The sequence below is a fragment of the Coturnix japonica genome, chromosome 5, assembly GCF_001577835.2.
Source record: "Coturnix japonica isolate 7356 chromosome 5, Coturnix japonica 2.1, whole genome shotgun sequence".
In the NCBI taxonomy this organism is placed as follows: Eukaryota; Metazoa; Chordata; class Aves; order Galliformes; family Phasianidae; genus Coturnix; species Coturnix japonica.
This window is the reverse complement of record NC_029520.1, coordinates 28,745,426-28,757,316: the sequence shown is the minus strand read 5'-3', so window position 1 is coordinate 28,757,316 and position 11,891 is coordinate 28,745,426. Positions and strand designations below refer to the sequence as shown.

At 34.7% G+C, this 11,891-nt stretch overlaps 1 long non-coding RNA gene across 2 annotated transcripts in view; it reads right to left on the bottom strand.

Moving 5' to 3' along the window:
* Positions 1-9,005: 9,005 nt before the first annotated feature.
* Positions 9,006-11,891, bottom strand: part of LOC107314982 — a 14,219-nt gene continuing 11,333 nt past the window's right edge. Inside the window, exons 2-4 of one of the 2 annotated variants that reach the window (XR_001555701.2) lie at positions 10,427-10,501; positions 9,917-10,012; positions 9,006-9,228 (exon numbers count right to left, since the gene is read on the bottom strand). This is a non-coding gene — a long non-coding RNA (uncharacterized LOC107314982). The other variant, XR_001555700.2, reaches the window with a different exon arrangement.

The window sequence follows — 11,891 nt, the reverse complement described above, 5'->3', positions numbered from 1 at the left end:
CTCTTCTTGTTCCAGAGATGCAACTCAGAATATCTGAATTGAATTTCATTTGATTTGTGGATAAAATCTTAAGCTTATTAACAGCATCAAAGCATAATTATACAGATCACTGAATTCTAGAGCAGTGAAAAAGCTCAGCTTTCTTCATTTAATCACTGTGATTTCTTACTAATGAAAATGAATATTTTGTGTTTTAGTGGTCTTTACTTTCCCACAAGAAAGTGACGTTCTCATTATTTCTCTCTGTCATTTTTTCTTAAATTGTAATGTCTAATTGCTCTTATTCTACAGATGAAGACGCTGTGGCACAGATAATTTTCTTATAAAAACAGAGGCATTTTTGGAATAGGAAACCAGGCTTAGAACCTGAATTTCCTCATTTCTAGTAAAACAATCTATTCAGTGGGCCACATTTCTTCCTATAGTTGACAATCCACACAGCTGCTATAGAATGTCAGTTGGTGTTTTATTTTTTCATTAGTTTGCATGCCATCTGTCCTGTGAGTGAAAAACAAGAAGCTATTTAAACATTCCTCTCCAATGATCTCTTTCCTTCCTTCCATCCACCAACGGGTTGGGGAGCAGAACCAATTTTAAAATTGCAGTTTACATGAATGCATGAATATACACATAACTTAAAATAGTGTTTCCAGTGAATCCCATGACCATTTTGGAGAAATGTCTTTTCCCCCTTTTCAAATAAAATTCTGTCATGTTATCCTGGTAATCATGGCATTCCTGGGAAGTTACTGAAATGATTACATCCTGCATTACGGTATGCACTTGGGTAATGTGAATCTCTTTCTTAACCTCTCTCTTCTTCCTTGCCTCCTCCTTTTACTTTTCCCTCCTTCTCTATTTCTCTCTCCATTTCTTTCACTCTCTTTCCATTTCTATCAATGAATGTGGCAACAGACATACAAAGGAACTTCTTTGCCTCATCCACTGCAGAATCTTTAGATACCAAGATTACTCTTTGGCTTTTGTCAGACAAATTGTTCATTCTTACTATGCTGACTTCTGAGTCAGCCCTGGTTGCCTTATCCCTATTTCTTCGAGAGAATAGGTACTGAAAACATTAAAAGAAAGAAATATATGCTTTAGCATGGCCATGAGAAAAGGCAGTTGAGATGAACACAAACTGAGCTGTGGTTACATTCCTGCTTGCTTACTCTGCTACAGAGGCCACTCTAGCAAAGAGGAGTCAAATGTGGGTAAGATCTTCCACTACTCCAGAACGACCTGAGTCGGAGTTCATCTGACATTGATCCGCTTTGGGCCTTTTTCTTCTGCACTACACTGGCAAGTCTATGTGGATTCAGAACAGATGCATCATTTTCCTGGGGTAGCCAAATGTCTGTAGAGGCCAAAGACAAATATCAGGTAGGTGGAGGACTGGTTATTTTGTGTTATCATCCATTCACATAATAAGCAGAAGAGATTTCTTTTTACAAACCTCAGTCCAATACTGAATGTGGACTGAGTGCAGTCAAGAGAAAGTGCTGTTCTGGCTGTGTATTTTTAACAAGGATGCAAGGGTGCTCTGACCCTGTTGATCCACAGTATCTCTTGTAAAAGATTTCCCTTTCTTTAATAAAGATCATATGTTTTCAGTAATGCTTTTTCAAAGATCTGCCTTATGTTTTGAAAAATGATCTTTTTTTTTTTTTTTTCTTTTTTTTTTTAAAATATCCAGCTTTTGCTGGATACCTGGCAACAAGTTCTGGCTATTTCTTAAAGCATTTTGTTTAGAAATACAATTTAAACATTTAAGTTTAAAGGAGAAAGAAGTGGCACAGAATTTTCTGGATTTCACTGGGTCATCTTTTGAAGTAGAGTTCATGGTAAATTTCTGATAAACAGTTATTGATTGGTAATTAATGGAGGCTTGTACTGTCAGTGACTGATTTTCAGGGATCTGAACCCTACATCTCTTAAGGACTTTTACTGTTTCTCTGCTACTGCACTACATTTTAGACTAGTGTATTTTTAACAGGAGTCTTGTGATAAGCAGGCAAATCACAAGGCAAATGGCTGCCTTGTACATACCCATTAATTTTGATTTCCATTTAGAATGGCATAATTAATGTTAACATTTCCCATATCCTTGGTAGCAATGAGAATATTGTGTTTGATTTAACTTCTAGATTTACTTAATTAGAGGGAAAGAGAACGTCTGGTCTCCTTCAGATATCATAAGATGTACATCAAAGATGTCTTTCAGCCGTTTGTGTAAATTACAGTACTAAGAAACAATGTAACTAGTAGTTTTGGGAATTGTCACAAGACATTAATTATTCCTGGTTTTCACATTCCTTTTAGCTGACCATATAATCTAGATTTTGGAGAAATACCTGTTATCTTTGAAGTAAATATTTTAATCACCAGGCCTATATTTTACTGTAATATCTAAACACACAAGTTCAGACTAATTTTTGCAAGCAGTTACCATTTTTAAGATATCCTTGGATTCAAACATAAACACTATATATAATGAGAACTGTTCAGTAACTCTGATCCAGCATTTCAAATCAGAACCTGTAAAACAGTTTGTGATTCTCTTCTGACTTTTTGCAATACCCTTAGCTGTAAGATGCAATTAATATCACTATTTAAATGAAGAGCAAAATTGAAATACTTTAAGCTTTTCTTTTTCCTAGTATATTTTTATCAGCCTCCCTCCAACAGTTTCCTCTTCACAAGGTTATGCATGTACTTTCAGCCAAAATATGAAGGTTTTGGTTTCTGATCTCCGAGAGAAAATTTTGGCTGGCAAGGAAGAGGATTTAGATTCCACAGTATTTGCTTGTCTGGAAGATTGCACTAAGGGGAAACAGTCTAGACATACAAACTCTTCTTGCCAGGACTAATTTTCCTTCCCAGGCTCTATGTGTGGCCTCTTTATTACTTTCCATTTTTGAAACTTTAATCTTTCTCTCAAGTCAAGTGACTATGCACTATGTGATGTCCTCTCAGACCTTGTCTGAGTGTGCCACTTAAGAGACTATGGCTTGAACAACACTCATTGTTAAGAACTTCCATTTCTAGATGAAATAGGCAAATTTGTATGATTTCTTCTTCTACTTCAAGTGTAAGTATATTGCAGAGGAAACCTTCCAATATAAATCATCATTGAACCATTTCAGTTTAGCTCCTAAAGTCTTGGGTGGTCCTGTGGTTTTCAGGTCAAGATATTAGCACATCCTCAGTGTGATAAGAGATGTATAAACAGCTACACCCACTCTGTCCAGGAGTGATTCATTTTAAAGAGGGGAGGGAACATTTCCGCAGCTGTCCTCCTGAGGGGATGTACAACATAAACACATACTTAATCACCACTGGGAGTTCCATGGAAGTTCTATGGGTGGAAGTTGCAAGAGAAACATATGAATAAGTGTGTCCCTAGCTGGCCCTGCCTATATTCCTTTAAAGATTGAGCCCTCCTCTTTACTGGACCATGCTAGTGATGTCTCCTGGGGTTCATGGTTGTACAGGTTTTTTTGCTTCTGAAGACCTTCTCAAGAAAAGCTCCTTTTGTCTCCAGTTATCAGATGTTTGGCATTAAACCAAAATGAGTATGATTCTTCTGCTAATTAGAAGGTGCTCAGATGTTACTTAGTGCTGTTTGTTCCAGTTCTTGATGATCAATGAATGAAAACGATAACAAAAACATAGTAGAGATGTGACAGGGATAATTCTCTTGATGAAGACTTGACAGATATGTAAAGAACATAAAAACATGAAATTTAAAATAATTAAGCTCTTTGACTAAACAAACAATCAATCAAATTGCTCTTTTATTCTTTCAACCCTAGTAATTTTAAAACAACAGCTGATTTGGACTGTTGAATGACTAATAACATACATAGAGGAGTGTTTCAACTAAACTGATTCTCACAATAGTACAACTGGTAGGCAACAAATTTTAAAATAAAAAGCACAATGTTATTGGGACTACCAACAGCTTTCAATCTGATAATGTGAAATCTTTAGCACCTTCAATGTCTTTTGCTTTTTTTGTTCATTCTACATCACAGGGTAATTATCAGGTTTAGAACAGCTAAAGCCAGAGCTCATACAGAAGTACATAACTTGCAACATATAATTTGTCTGTTATCTGTCCTATGAACCCTAAGAACTACTTTTAAGCATGGGCAAATAGAGGAGAGGAAAAGCTGAGGAACACTCCCTCATGACAGCATTCTTTGTGTTTCAAGGGTAAAAATACTGATAGAAGGCAATTAATTGGATTAATAACCTAGTGGCTAGTTTTGGTGCATAGATGGCAAAATATTCTTATCGTCTCTTTCACCTATGAGCTATGGCTTCATCCTATTGTGAAGAAAATTCTCATGCACGCAAGTTGCATAGGAATCTGGTTTCAGTGAACTTTTTCTTGCTTAAACTTAAGCAAAGTTTAGGATCTGATTACTGATCCTAAAACAAATATCCCTCTTTATTTTTTGCTTGTTTGAAAATACTGCATTTTTTTCTTTATTACATTTTACATTTGACACGTTTTGTGCAAATGAATTATAAAAGAAAACAAATATACCACAACTTCTGTGATTGTGTTAATGATATTGAAAAAAATAGGATTTGTTTAAGTGTAAAGGACTTCAACAACTACCATCATTTGATGTTCATAGCAGAAAACACTTCTGACTACATGATCAGAAAAGCAAGTAGCAATGACAATCCTGTTAAGTGCTTAGATGTTAACTTTACCTGAATCTTGTGTAATCAGAATTTGGACTTGCCCCCAAGAGAATGCCTACAAGACACAATGTATATCTGCTTTTCTTATATATTTATTTCTGGTCGCTAGATTCTGATGATCAGGTTTTAAAAGGGATACATTCGTATCCATCTTGATCCCAAGAGCAGAACACATACTTCTCAAGAGGAGAAGCTAGTTTTGTAGCTATGACAGAATTCTACATCCTTGGGGGAGTTCTCCATATCCAGAGACTGAGGGAAATTTGATGATCAACCAGGGATGTGCAAGTTCAGGAATTAAAGTATGTCTTGCTTTGGTGTCAAATCTGCTGAAAACATTAAAAAGGATATCAGAATTGGAGCTGTAAGTCTTCTTTCATATGTACCATTCTTTCTTGAGGTATTTGTAAATTGCAGGAATTCAGTTGCTCTGAATACTTTTTTTTTTTTTTTTTAGTGGTGGAAAATTTGTGGCTTTTGTCAGGACTTACATAATATTGACCTTCCTCTGTTCTTTTGCTATTTGAATGCATATTGACTGGAAACTATCTTTCCTTCTTCTTATGCCAATTTCATATTTTGTTACCAGGTAGAACAATTGCAGATAAGCCCTAAAATACTGAGTAAACTTAAAAAGAAATCATTCTTCCTTTATAGGAATGGAGGAGTAAAATAATTAATCTATCCCACTGTTACCCCAGGGAACTTTTCAGATACCTTTGATTTTAGGAAGCACAAACACTTATTTGTCCAATTTGATTGACAAAATGCAGCTCAAAAACAAACAGAAATCAAATCCAAAAACAAACAAAAAATCTTAGATAGTGGTAAAAATGTGACTGTGCTGCAGAACTAAACCTTTCTAAATGAATTCTCACTGGCAATTCTAATGCAGTGAATTCATCTCTTAATGCTGGGTATGCTTTAAGGGCAAAGTAAAAGTAAGCAAGGACTGTAGCCTGCAGGGGCTGCTGTCATGCAAGAATAATTATACCAGGATGGAACAAACAATCAAACTCTAAGGACAGATGTTTGGTTTTGTTTTATGTTGAGGGCTAAGTTTATGTTACACATTAACAGAAACAGTATCTTTTTGTGGAAGTCATGGGATAGTTTCCAGAACTGAATAAGAACTGAGGCATATACTTTTCAACATGTTGGGATCTCCTATCTGAGAGGATGTCCTGTTTACATTTTGTGCTCTAGCTAAGTAATTATGCTTCATGAGTGCTCCAGAAATGAGGTGAAATATAAGAGGAGAAGATAGCTTGAAATGGATTTTCACACAAGTCTGAAAAATGACACTTGCATGACCCCTGTCATCAAAGCATTTGGGATTAGTCCTACAAAGGTATATATTTAACAAGAATAGGCACTCTGAAGGGAGAGGCCTTGGTATCCACAGAATGTATTTTGGGTGGTTTAAAATCTTTTTTCATCTTAAAAACAAACAAACAACAACAAACAAATGAACAAACAAGCAAAGAAACAACAACAACAACAACAAACAAATGAACAAACAAGCAAAGAAAAAAAAAACAACAACAAAAAACAAAAAAAACAACCAAACAAAAAAACCCAAAACAAAAAAACAGTAGGGAGTATTTGATAATGTGGCTAGCAGTCAGTCCCATTTTATGAAATGACCTGAGTAGGTAATCAAACACTGGTGAATTCAATATTAGCATAAAGCCACATCAAAGAATAATATAGCTAATGAAACAAGGGGGTAGATTCTCAGTTACATCAGCTGTTTGGGACATAAAAACTTTCTAAACTAGAATGGTAACACGAAACAACAATGGTAACACAGGATTTACACTACATAATATAAAAAGAAGCAGAAGATCTCAATGTTTTAAGGTTGGAATTAATTTTTGTATGGAGGTGACAGTTATTTTTTTGGTGGGTGGCAGAAACAGCATGTAATCAGAAAAGGGAACAAAAGTAGTAAATTGAGAGATTTGTTTGAAGTGGCTCTAGTATTGGAGTAAATCTAAAATATTCTTTTTACAAAGCAAATTCCATCGTATCTCATGTTTCCTGTTGCTGAGGTACTAATCAGGACTGTTATAACAATATATGCTTGTGGCTCTGTGACATCTCTTGAAGTTCATAAACCTTCACTCTCTTGTTAAACTGCTCTCTAACCACTAGGAAAACTGACACATAAATCCAAGGAAGGCTAGAAAGAAACCATGTTGCTTTAACATACATTGTACATTTAAATATTTGTCTGTATTACCAGAACACGTAGGAATTCTTCCTATGTGTTCATATCATAAACCACATTGCTAGCATTTTAGATAACACGTAAATATAGAGAAAATCTTTCATTTTCCCCCCACTTCCCAAACTAAAACTTCAATTTTGGGCATAAGCAAAACATAGCAGACTAATGGGAAATTACCTAAAAAATTATAATAGTAAATATGGTATGTAATGCTTCTGCACACCCACAGCTTAACTGCTGTCAAGATTTGGTAGACTTCCAGGAAAAGGAAAAAATTAAGGCATGGTTTGATAAAGTGTTAATTTTTCAAATGTTTATGGGGAGCTTTTCAACCCTGTTCAAGGGATACTGATGGGCACACTTCTGTTCTCACTGTGACCTCCTGAAGCTAACTAAAAGTAACAAATTTTCATTCCACCATCCGGGACTAGCCCCGTCTCTTTCCACATAGATAGATACAAATCTCATAAGAATTTTTATATTATGTATGTTATCCAGGGCCAAATCCTGCCATTTTTATTCATCTGGGTTTTCACTTACCCTGATGTTTCTCACATTCACTGTGATAGCATGTTATCTTAAAAGTCCTTGTGTATAATTGCATGTAAAATAAAGACTATTGATGTTCATTTCTTTGAGCCCTGAATAGTCATAAAAAACACTTCCTTGGAATTAGGCCTGAGGAAAAGGTAAGTGTTCTGCTTGAAATAACAGGATCATTGTATTTATTAACTGCAAAGAGCCTTACTGATTGACATTCACATTATATCTAATTAAAAAATTCAGAAATCGAGATCTCTGAGGTGTTTTTTTTTTTGTTTTGTTTTTTTTTTTTTTTTTTTTTTTTTGTGATGACCATCATCGCTGCTTCAGAGAAAATAATAGTTCAGTGTAATTAATTTGAGGTCTTTCAGTGTCAGCTCTGAAATACTGGAACTGATGTCACAATATAGTGCGCTATGGAGCTCTTAAAGCACTTGATTCTATATTTACATCTCTGAACAAGCTCACTTTGACTCATAGCTCCTTAATTAGGCAAAGACTTTTTCTTTACTGTGGGGCATATTCTTACCCTCACAATAGAAGCATACATTTGGTAACTAATACCAGCAATTAGCCTCATCTCCTATGTAAATGAGTGTGATTGCAATTAAATACTTTAGTGAGCCCAAAGGGATAGCATGCAATCATTACAAAGTAAGTAGGAGTACTTACTTTCTTAGGGAATTCAGAAGTATTACCAGAAGCATTTTTTTCCCAGCACTGACTCAGGTCCTTCCCACTGTCAGTAACTTCTTGGCTGTTTAGAACCTGGTTCAAAGATGTTTTTGGGTTTTTTTTGGTTTTTTTTTGTTTGTTTTTTGTTTGATTTTTTTTCATTGAGAAATGTAAAAAACATGGAGCAAAGAATGACATGTCTGATAAAGAAAAGAGAAATCATCTCCAGGGTGTTCACAGGATTTTGTGTTGAACATCTGAGCACCACAAAACAGGATATCAGAAACAACACGGGGAAGTTCCTGGATTGGGTTCATTGTCAAAGATCTGTTGAAATGAATGGCTATGACAGTTTTACATCAACTAAATATTTGTGTCACTGAATACGTCTACATTATTTTCTGTCTTCCACAAGAGCTGTCACTAGCATACTTTCAGGCAGCCTGTCCGGATGGTGTTTGGTGGTATGCTAAACACAGTATAGACATACCAGCACAGTTCAACTCACATAACTTGGGCTTGATGTCTTAACAAACTGCAAAGGTGATCTTGAGTGCATCTTTTTAAAAGTGTATAGATGCAGATAAATCTCAGTGGTGTAAANATTTCTCATTTGAATATTCTATCTACATAATTTTTGAATCTGAGTTAATAGGTTGCCAGTACCAAAACTTTTTTACGAAAAGTAATTATTTATCTATAATATTTCCCATTATTAATGGAACAAACCACTATATTAAAGTTGCCTGATATTTCTTAAAGAACTGAAGGAGTGGATTTCCATTTACTATTAAAAAATAAAAATAAAAAAAAATCAGAAGAGTTCTGAGGCAGCCTGTCCATGGCAGAAGATTATAAAAATATCTCATTTCCCAGGCACAAATACAGCTTCCTTTAGTAAAGGGTATTATTGAGTCACTCATTCCAGCCTTAAGAAGTTTTTAAGGGAGCTAGGAAATACTTACTCTTTCTCAGATGGATGCTACAGCAAGGGACTTTCACAAGCTCTAGTTTTACCACAGTGCAATACAATGCAACTCATTAATTTCATTTATAGTCTACAAGGTGAAAATACAAAAGGAAATTCTTTATGAAGCATAAGTGACTGTCCCAAAGTTCCCACAAACTGCACAGACTTCCAAAAGTAATGCCTTATTTATTTCCCATGTAAGCTTCAAGGAACTGTTCTTTACTACCCCAAAACATCCTATATTCTGCATAAGAAATTTTTGTGTTTTATAGCTTTTAAGGTGAACATACTGATTAAACATAGGCTTTAAAAATTAATATGAGACACTATTTTATGAACCCATGTATTTGTGTGAACAGACAGTAGGAATAGAACATGGTTACACAGCAGTATACATCTTTTTTAAGAATAGGAACAGACTTTTTGTAGGACTCAGAATTCAAAAGTAGTTAAACAAAGATTTGGGTTCACCATGTTGCTTAGATGAGTAGCCTTAGCAACTGTTTCCTATTGCAGAGATGTTTGAATTTAAGATCTTCCACTGTTTAATCTTATAATTGTTGACAAAACACATCCTTGGAATTAAACTTTTTTTAAAAAAAATTGAGTTTTAATAATAGTGATGAAACAAAATACAGCATTACCAGGCTGTGACTGTGGAACATCATTTGAAGGAATCCAAGCCTCAGCCTAGACAACTGGTTTTAGAGAAGGACTGGAGCAGAAATGTCAGCTATCAGCATTGTGCTGTCTGTTCTGTGTGAACTTGTATTCACCTTAGCCCTGCAGAGCACAAACTTCTTCCAGCCAGCTGCAATACTCAGCCTGTTTGTAACCTTCTTCTAAGTGGAATTGTTTCAGCCTTTCCCCTGCTGAAAGCAAAACATAAACATGAGATACATTAAAATGGAAACAGGATCCCAATTCTTTCTGTTTCTCAGTTTTATTTAGCAGAGACCTTTAACCCTCATTAAGATACTTCGGAAAGTTTGGGACTCTTTTTGTGCACAGTTCACTGTGGGAATATTTAGGTTTGTAATTTTGTTCTTCTAAAATATCTAAATGCTTTTGGGTAGTTGCACAAAAAGTTAAATAATAATACACATGATTTTATTTTAAAAAATAAAAGGCTAAATTTCATGAAATACACACAGACTATCATAGTGATTGCATAGAGAGAGAGCAAACATAGACACCCAGATTTTGTTCAAGAGAGCTTACAATGAACAGCAAATCTTTGTCCAGGGCAAAACATACAATAGAATGTAGAAACCTTTATTACTTACATTAAAAATAAGTCACAGTTTCTCTGATTTAAATGTGTATATGAGGGGCTATACTGAAATATGTGACTTGTGCTCCTGGAAAAAATGAAAAATGTCACTTATTTATGTTCTTCTGTTCTTGTATGTAAGAATCAGCACAAGAAAATGTTAGTGACTGGTTTGCAGAAAGTGCATTTCTGATTCCATTTATTAAATGAAATAAACTCGTCAAAAAGAAAAATATCGTTTCTCTTTGACTTGAACGGGATACCATCTCAAGGGGTTAAAATCTCTCCATGATATTTCTCTTCATAAAATATCTTGAAAGTTTTTTTCTGTGTTTGTCAGTCACTAGAATTCTGAACTGTCACTATATAATCCTGCTAAAATCTCATTTTGAAGACAGCCTTTTTGGTCCACACTTTCTGAACAGCAATTTTATTCAAAATACCTCTCTAAAGTTTTCAGTTTTTTCCAGTTATTTTCCTTTGTCCTTAATTCTGTCCCAGTATAAAGAAGAAGTGAAGAATATAAAAAGACAATGAAAAAAATGAATGAAAAAGGAATTAAAAACATTCTTGAGCTTTCATTTACATAAGAGATATGGGGATTGTTCTACTTTCATTCCAGTACAGGCTTTTAGGTGGAGTAATTGTTATTAACGTGAAATGCTTTATTTTTCTAATTTCTCAAACTGCAAGATACTTCCCATGGACTTGGGAGTATCCGTGCTTTGGTCACATGGAGTTTTGTAATATATGTTTGAGATGATGAAAATCCATATTTGCTGATTTATTTGAATAGCTCTTTTATTGACAGAAACGTGCTCTCCTTTTTCATACTTTGCTTTCAATATGTATTTAATATGTTAAATTTCTCCTACATTTGCCTGAAATTAAGGCAAACATGCTATGCCATATTTTGAGAATCTAATCGTTGATTAGAGCTTTTGATCCAATTAACTTCCCCACTTCTTTTGTGAAGATTAACTATTAACATGCATTCAGCTATTCTGATCACAGTGAAACTGGCAGTCAGTTTGACACTGTAGGTCTAAATTTTCTGAATTAAACACTTGATGTTAAGTAGCTCCTGAAAACTGATGTTCACTGGTCACAGTTTCGTTTTTTTCCTCTAACGAGCTACAGCCTTCCAGATTAAGTACAGATCATCATAGTCCATAAATTTTATGTCCATTAATGGTAGCATTTTCACTTTTAATCTTTTACGATATTTGATGGTTAAGATATAATTCTTTGCCAATGATTTTATAGGTTAAATCTATTTCAGAATGGAAAAATCAAAACTCTGCAAAAATATGCTTTAAAAAAGTGACCTTGTCAATTTGAGACTTTCTTTCTTCAATTAAATCCAAAGTCAGCTGGTCCCAAAGGAAATGCTGAAGTGTATAATGTTAACAAGCACAAGAATGCTTTGCAAAAGTACTTAAAAAAAACTCTTTCATGCTATGCTGTTTTTTGGGGGG